Source organism: Pimephales promelas, chromosome 7, assembly GCF_988280905.1.
Source record: "Pimephales promelas chromosome 7, fPimPro1.hap1.1, whole genome shotgun sequence".
NCBI lineage: Eukaryota > Metazoa > Chordata > Actinopteri > Cypriniformes > Leuciscidae > Pimephales > Pimephales promelas.
Window position 1 is genome coordinate 35509370 of NC_142775.1, and position 5602 is coordinate 35514971.

Below are 5602 nucleotides of genomic sequence, written 5' to 3' on the forward strand. Positions count from 1 at the left end.
GGAGAAACTTAATTTTTCGCCCAAAAATGAAAAAAAACGAAAGGGGTAACACTGTCGTTTTTTTTTCGGGTCGAAATTTTGAATTTCGATATCTCAGCTCTGGAAGGGTCTAGAGCCTCCATTTTTGCACTCAGGTCAAAGTCTCGTGGCCCTCTATCATAATCCAGAGTTTTGAGAAGATTGGAGAAACTTCATTTTTCGCCCAAAAATGAAAAAAAACGAAAGGGGTAACACTGTCGTTTTTTTTTCGGGTCGAAATTTTGAATTTCGATATCTCAGCTCTGGAAGGGTCTAGAGCCTCCATTTTTGCACTCAGGTCAAAGTCTCGTGGCCCTCTATCATAATCCAGAGTTTTGAGAAGATTGGAGAAACTTCATTTTTCGCCCAAAAATGAAAAAAAACGAAAGGGGTAACACTGTCGTTTTTTTTTCGGGTCGAAATTTTGAATTTCGATATCTCAGCTCTGGAAGGGTCTAGAGCCTCCATTTTTGCACTCAGGTCAAAGTCTTGTGGCCCTCTATCATAATCCAGAGTTTTGAGAAGATTGGAGAAACTTCATTTTTCGCCCAAAAATGAAAAAAAACGAAAGGGGTAACACTGTCGTTTTTTTTTTCGGGTCGAAATTTTGATTTTCGATATCTCAGCTCTGGGAGGGTCTAGAGCAGTAGTTCCCAAAGTGGGGGTCGCGACCCCTCGGGGGGTCGCGGAGTGGGGAGCGGGGGGTCGCGAGATGATTTACAGAAACGTAATTTTTATATATATATATGTGTGTGTGTGTGTGTGTGTTAAAAAAGGTTGTAATGATGCGAGTATAAATTTAGGATTATTTAAATAAACTGGAAATAAAACTTTGTTTGCTCTGATTATGTGTGACGTGTCAATCACAATTTACAGCACAACAACATGCGCTGGCTAGCTAGCTAGATGCACATCATTTGGTGTTTTGCTAAACAGCGATCGGTCTATTTTGAGATCTAAACTTGATAAAAAAATGAAACGGTGGTTATTATCATCAAAAGAGAACGAGAAGGGAGCAGAGATGCCTGCTGCTGATGAGAGAGTGGGATCAGCAGAAAATACAGAGGGCAGAGAAGAGGATGAGCCGCCAGGACAACCCTCCACTTCTGGAAGGGCAGCCCGCCAAACCCGTGCCCCGCAAAAGGACCATCCCTCCTCGAAAGCCAGAAAATACAGAGAGGAATACATAAACTATGGTTTCACGTGCATTGTTATAAATCAGGTACAACACCCTCAATGCGTTGTGTGCTCCGAAGTCCTCGCACATGAGAGTCTGAAGCCCGTGAAAATGCAAAGACACCTGAACACCAAACACCCCAGCCTCACAGATAAACCCACTGACTTTTTCCGCAGAAAGGAGAAACAGTTACAGGGACAAAAAAAAGTCATTTCTAAACAAACAGCTATCCCCGCTAAAGCTCAGAAGGCTTCATATGAAGTTGCATATTTAATTGCACAGAACAAAAAGCCACACACCATCGGAGAAACTTTAATCAAACCAGCAGCAATAGTTATGAGTCGCGTCATGCATGGAGATAAACTGGCCGCTGAGCTGGAACAAGTGCCGCTCTCTGATGGGACTGTATCCCGCCGCATTACAGACATGGCTCAGGATATCAAGTGTCAACTGATTGAAAGAGTGAAGAAGAGTGGGAGGTACGCCTTACAACTGGATGAATCCACAGACGTGTCAAGCACCGCTCAACTCCTTGTATTTGTCAGATATATTTTTGAGGGGAAACTAAATGAGGAAATGTTATTTTGTACGCAACTGGAGGGAACATGCACAGGCGAGGACATTTTCAATAAGCTGGACAGCAAACTTAAAGATGAAGGCCTATCTTGGGGCGAGTGCATATCAGTGTGCACAGACGGAGCTGGGGCAATGCTGGGAAAAAATAAAGGACTAAAGGCACGAGTCCTCCAAGTTGCACCTCACATCAACTTCACGCACTGCATCATACATAGAGAAGCCCTCGCATGCAAAACCCTGAATGCGGAGTTTAAACATGTTCTTGACACTGCTGTGAAGATTGTTAATTACATAAAATCACGTCCACTCAACACACGACTGTTTTCCACTCTCTGTAGTGAAATGGGATCAGAGCACAAAGGCCTGCTCCTACACACAGAAGTCAGGTGGCTGTCGCGAGGAAATGTGCTGAGACGCCTGTTCGAGCTGCGGGATGAGGTGCGCATTTTCCTCACAGACCAAAGATCTCCACTTGCTGAGCATCTGTCTGATGCTGACTGGGTGACAAGACTGGCATATTTGTCATGTATTTTTGAAAAACTCAACGGACTAAATGTGTCCCTGCAAGGTGAAAACACAAACATCTTGTACCTTAATGATAAAGTGCAGGCATTTACGAGAAAGCTGTTGCGTTGGAAAGAGAGAGTGGAAATGGGATGCATAGACATGTTTTCTGAGCTGGAAGAATTCACGGAGGAAAATGCACTCAGTGTTAACAGCATCAAGGTGTCTATTATGGCTCACCTTCAGTCCCTTTTGGATCACTTTCATAAGTATTTCCCTGAAGGAGACGCTCCCGACCAATATGACTGGATAAGGTCACCATTTAATGTAACCACAGCAAATCATCTGGCGTCTGATATGGAAGATGCGCTGATAGAACTTTCAACCGATCGAACCCTGAGGACGGCATTTGACAGCAAGACGCTGGACGAGTTCTGGGTTTCTGTCGCGCTGGAATATCCACAGTTGTCGAAAGCCGCGTTGGATGTACTCATGCAATTTGGCTCAACGTATTTATGCGAAAAGTCATTCTCCACGCTGACTTACATTAAGAATAAACACAGGTCACGGCTTAACGTGGAAGATGATCTACGGGTGGCGATCTCCAAAATTGAACCTAGAGTGGACCTGCTTTGCTCCGCGCATAGCGCCCATCCATCACATTAGGCTTTTTTCTGAATACAAAGTTATTGCTATGCGTGTTATATATATGAAGCTTGTTCGTATTCTGTCTGTAAGCATTTCAGTTATGGATATATTTGTTTTTGTCCATAATTGAACCTATAGTCAGTGGACCTGCTTTTCTCCGTGCACAGCGCCCATCCATCACATTAGGCTTTTTTTTTTTTTTCTGAATACAAAGTTATTGTTGAATGCGTGTTATTTAGGCAGCTTGTTCGTATTCTGTCTGTAATTTCAGACAGTTATGGATGTATTTGTTTTTGTCCATAATTTGTCAATAAAATAGCCTGCCTGGCTTAGAGATTGTGTTCCTTTTTTTTTTTTAGCTCTGTCAGTAGCTATGTAACCAAATCGCAAATCCTCACAAGCTGTCCGTGGGGGGGGGGGGGGGGGGGGGGTTGGGTCGTGGGTCGTCAGCAGTCTAATATTGGGGGTCGCGGTCTGAAAAGTTTGGGAACCCCTGGTCTAGAGCCTCAATTTTTGCACTCAGGTCAAAGTCTTGTGGCCCTCTATCATAATCCAGAGTTTTGAGAAGATTGGAGAAACTTCATTTTTCGCCCAAAAATGAAAAAAAACGAAAGGGGTAACACTCTCGTTTTTTTTTCGGGTCGAAATTTTGAATTTCGATATCTCAGCTCTGGAAGGGTCTAGAGCCTCCATTTTTGCACTCAGGTCAAAGTCTCGTGGCCCTGTATCATAATCCAGAGTTTTGAGAAGATTGGAGAAACTTCATTTTTCGCCCAAAAATGAAAAAAAACGAAAGGGGTAACACTGTCGTTTTTTTTTCGGGTCGAAATTTTGATTTTCGATATCTCAGCTCTGGGAGGGTCTAGAGCCTCCATTTTTGCACTCAGGTCAAAGTCTTGTGGCCCTCTATCATAATCCAGAGTTTTGGGAAGATTGGAGAAACTTCATTTTTCGCCCAAAAATGAAAAAAAACGAAAGGGGTAACACTGTCGTTTTTTTTTTCGGGTCGAAATTTTGAATTTCGATATCTCAGCTCTGGAAGGGTCTAGAGCCTCCATTTTTGCACTCAGGTCAAAGTCTCGTGGCCCTCTATCATAATCCAGAGTTTTGAGAAGATTGGAGAAACTTCATTTTTCGCCCAAAAATGAAAAAAAACGAAAGGGGTAACACTGTCGTTTTTTTTTCGGGTCGAAATTTTGATTTTCGATATCTCAGCTCTGGAAGGGTCTAGAGCCTCCATTTTTGCACTCAGGTCAAAGTCTTGCGCCCCTCTATCAGAATCCAGAGTTTTGAGAAGATTGGAGAAACTTCATTTTTCGCCCAAAAATGAAAAAAAACGAAAGGGGTAACACTGTCGTTTTTTTTTCGGGTCGAAATTTTGATTTTCGATATCTCAGCTCTGGGAGGGTCTAGAGCCTCCATTTTTGCACTCAGGTCAAAGTCTTGTGGCCCTCTATCATAATCCAGAGTTTTGGGAAGATTGGAGAAACTTCATTTTTCGCCCAAAAATGAAAAAAAAAAACGAAAGGGGTAACACTGTCGTTTTTTTTTCGGGTCGAAATTTTGAATTTCGATATCTCAGCTCTGGAAGGGTCTAGAGCCTCCATTTTTGCACTCAGGTCAAAGTCTCGTGGCCCTCTATCATAATCCAGAGTTTTGAGAAGATTGGAGAAACTTCATTTTTCGCCCAAAAATGAAAAAAAACGAAAGGGGTAACACTGTCGTTTTTTTTTCGGGTCGAAATTTAGATTTTCGATATCTCAGCTCTGGAAGGGTCTAGAGCCTCCATTTTTGCACTCAGGTCAAAGTCTTGCGCCCCTCTATCAGAATCCAGAGTTTTGAGAAGATTGGAGAAACTTCATTTTTCGCCCAAAAATGAAAAAAAACGAAAGGGGTAACACTGTCGTTTTTTTTTCGGGTCGAAATTTTGATTTTCGATATCTCAGCTCTGGGAGGGTCTAGAGCCTCCATTTTTGCACTCAGGTCAAAGTCTTGTGGCCCTCTATCATAATCCAGAGTTTTGGGAAGATTGGAGAAACTTCATTTTTCGCCCAAAAATGAAAAAAAAACGAAAGGGGTAACACTGTCGTTTTTTTTTTCGGGTCGAAATTTTGAATTTCGATATCTCAGCTCTGGAAGGGTCTAGAGCCTCCATTTTTGCACTCAGGTCAAAGTCTCGTGGCCCTCTATCATAATCCAGAGTTTTGAGAAGATTGGAGAAACTTCATTTTTCGCCCAAAAATGAAAAAAAAAACGAAAGGGGTAACACTGTCGTTTTTTTTTTCGGGTCGAAATTTTGAATTTCGATATCTCAGCTCTGGAAGGGTCTAGAGCCTCCATTTTTGCACTCAGGTCAAAGTCTCGTGGCCCTCTATCATAATCCAGAGTTTTGAGAAGATTGGAGAAACTTCATTTTTCGCCCAAAAATGAAAAAAAAAAAACGAAAGGGGTAACACTGTCGTTTTTTTTTCGGGTCGAAATTTTGAATTTCGATATCTCAGCTCTGGAAGGGTCTAGAGCCTCCATTTTTGCACTCAGGTCAAAGTCTCGTGGCCCTCTATCATAATCCAGAGTTTTGAGAAGATTGGAGAAACTTCATTTTTCGCCCAAAAATGAAAAAAAAACGAAAGGGGTAACACTGTCGTTTTTTTTTTCGGGTCGAAATTTTGAATTTCGATA

At 42.2% G+C, this 5602-nt stretch overlaps 1 pseudogene; it reads left to right on the forward strand.

Moving 5' to 3' along the window:
- Positions 1 to 1039: 1039 nt before the first annotated feature.
- On the forward strand, positions 1040 to 2941 carry LOC120495011 (SCAN domain-containing protein 3 pseudogene; annotated as a pseudogene).
- Positions 2942 to 5602: the final 2661 nt, after the last annotated feature.